General features: G+C 46.4%; 1 pseudogene; it reads left to right on the top strand.

The window, feature by feature from the left end:
- Positions 1-2,225, top strand: LOC108524689 (inositol polyphosphate multikinase-like; annotated as a pseudogene).
- Positions 2,226-2,546: the final 321 nt, after the last annotated feature.

Raw genomic sequence — 2,546 nt, 5'->3', positions numbered from 1 at the left:
CAGCCATGTGGAGGAACCTGGAGGACACTGGGTGAAATCAAATGAACCTGGTAAGAGAAAGAACCTGACCACGTGATCTCTGGCATGTGGGATCAAAAAAAAAAAAAAATTATCTTCTGAAACAGAATATCCAATAGAGGTTACCGGAAGCTGGGAGGGGGAGGGGAACTGGAGAGAGATTGGTAATGGGTACAAAGTGACGCTCAGATGAGAGGAATCCATTCTGGTGTTCTATGTTAGACTAGAGTGGCCAGAGTTAACAATATTGAATAACAATTGTTTTTTCATTAGCTGGAAAGGCTCCTCGGCTCGGTTCTGTCTGCTGGGCAGCGCAGGGGCTGGCAGCAGAGGAGCAGGAGCCGAGAGCCGCGCTCCTCCGAGAGTTGGGCAGAGGAGCGCCCGCGCCCCCGCGGCATCAGGGGCCCGTCCCCGGGCCTCAGCGAGCACCAGCCGCGACAACCCCCGGGCCTCCTCGCGCCCGAGCCTGAGCGGCCCCGGGGTTCTCCGGCGCCCCCTCCCTCGCCCTATTTTTTTTCCTGCTCTCGGTGCCGCTACCGCTTCTGCTGTCGGTGCCGCTACTGCTTCTGCTCTCGGTTACGGCAACAGAGCCGCCAACCCCACCTCCAGGTCGAGGCCCCGGGTCCCCCAGAAATGCTGACCCCACCAGCGATCGAGGCCACCCCTGAAGGCACCCTGCGGCCGGCGGACGGCCGACTCCGTTTCCTAAACGGCTGCGTGCCCCTCTCGCATCAGGTGGCCGGGCACATGTACGGGAAGGACAAAGTGGGTATACTGCAACATCCAGATGGCACAGTTGAGAAACAGTTACGACCACCTCCAAAGGGCCCAAGAGCGCTGGAATTCTATAATACGGTTTATGCTGCTGACTGTATTGATGCTACGAAAATATTTGCCAAAATATTATGGTATCTAGTCACCTCCCACTGCACCAAACGATTTATACCTAAAACTGGAAGATGCGACCCATACATTTAATAAGCCTGTATAATGGATGTAAAGATAACGGCAAAAAAGCTCTGATCCTTTTGCCTCATCTGAGAACATTCAGCAACAGGTCAGCAAGTACCCATTAATGGAAGAGATTGGGTTCCTGCTCCTTGGCATGAGGGTTTATCATGTTCGTTCCCACAGCTATGAGACACAAAACTAGAATTAAGGAAGCTGCTTAACAAAAGAAACTATAAAGGATGGAGTCTCCAGATTTTTTCATAATGGGTACTGCTTAAGAAAAGATGCTGTTTGTTGCTGCTAGCATTCAGAAGCTTGAGAAAACTGCAGTGGTTTGAAAACTAGAAGCAGTTTAACTTTTTTTTTTTTTTTGAGATGGAGTCTGGCACTATCATTCAGGCTGGAGTGCAGTGGCGCGATCTAGGCTCACTGCAACCTCTGCCTCCCAGGTTCAAGTGATTCTCCTGCCTCAGCCTCCAAAGGAGCTGGATTACAGGCACCCGCCACCATGCCCAGCTAATTTTTTGTATTTTTAGTAGAGAGGGGATTTCACTATGTTGGCCAGGCTGGTCTCCAAAGCTTGACCTCGTGATCCACTTGCCTTGGCCTCCCAAAGTGCTGGGATTACAGGTGTGAGCCACCGCGCCTGGCCCAGAAGCAGCTTAATTTTTATGCAAGTTCATTACCATTTATGAAGGTTCATCTCAGCCAACCACTCCAAAATTGAATGACAGAACTTTGGCAGAAAAGTTTTTGTCCAAAGGACAACTGCCAGACACAGAAGTACTAGAGTACAATAATTTTCATGTGTTAAGTTCCACAGTGAATGGAAAAAGAGAGGCTTCAGGAGGCAAAAGTTTATCAAAGATGGATGCTCATCACAGGAAAATGTATACAAAAAAGCATCACAGTCAGACTTCACTGAAAGTTGAAAATCTGAAGCAAGACAATGCGTGGAAAAGCATGTCACAGGAACATTTAAATGGAAATGTACTTTCCCATCTGGAAAAAGTTTTCTACCATCTTCCCACTGGTTGCCAAGAGATTGCAGAAGTGTAAGTGGGAATGACAGATTTTGCTCAAGTGTACCCTAGCAACACAGTAGATGAGGGATATGTTTATGGGCTAAAGCATTTAGTTTCTGTACTTTGAAGTATTTTAGACAATTGGATCATTTGTTGCAGTCTTTTTAAGGGGTAGGTCAATCATAATGAAGAGCAGCAGCCAATATCTCTGCACCTGTAATGCTACGTAAAAAATTTGTATTGTGAGTTGACATTTTATTTGTCGTTATACTTTCGGAAGAAAGGTTAACTTTTTCATAATCTTACTCAGGAAAACTAATTGTTTGTTCATTAGAAAACTATGAAGAGTAAAGAAACTTAGGAATGTTAAGCAGGGAATGTGGTGGTGCATGGCTTAAACATCTTTTTGGCTCAAGCAAAATGCAAACCATTATTCAGTTATGAAGAGTTTAGTTAGCTTTCTGTAGCCAATTCATGAGATCTCTGCCCACCCAACCTTGACAACGAGCCATATCTAAACTATTACATTATTAGAACACCTACCAAAATCTC

The sequence above is a fragment of the Rhinopithecus bieti genome, unplaced genomic scaffold (genome assembly GCF_001698545.2).
Source record: "Rhinopithecus bieti isolate Rb0 unplaced genomic scaffold, ASM169854v2 repeat_16835, whole genome shotgun sequence".
In the NCBI taxonomy this organism is placed as follows: domain Eukaryota; kingdom Metazoa; phylum Chordata; class Mammalia; order Primates; family Cercopithecidae; genus Rhinopithecus; species Rhinopithecus bieti.
This window is presented reverse-complemented; position numbering and strand designations above follow the sequence as displayed.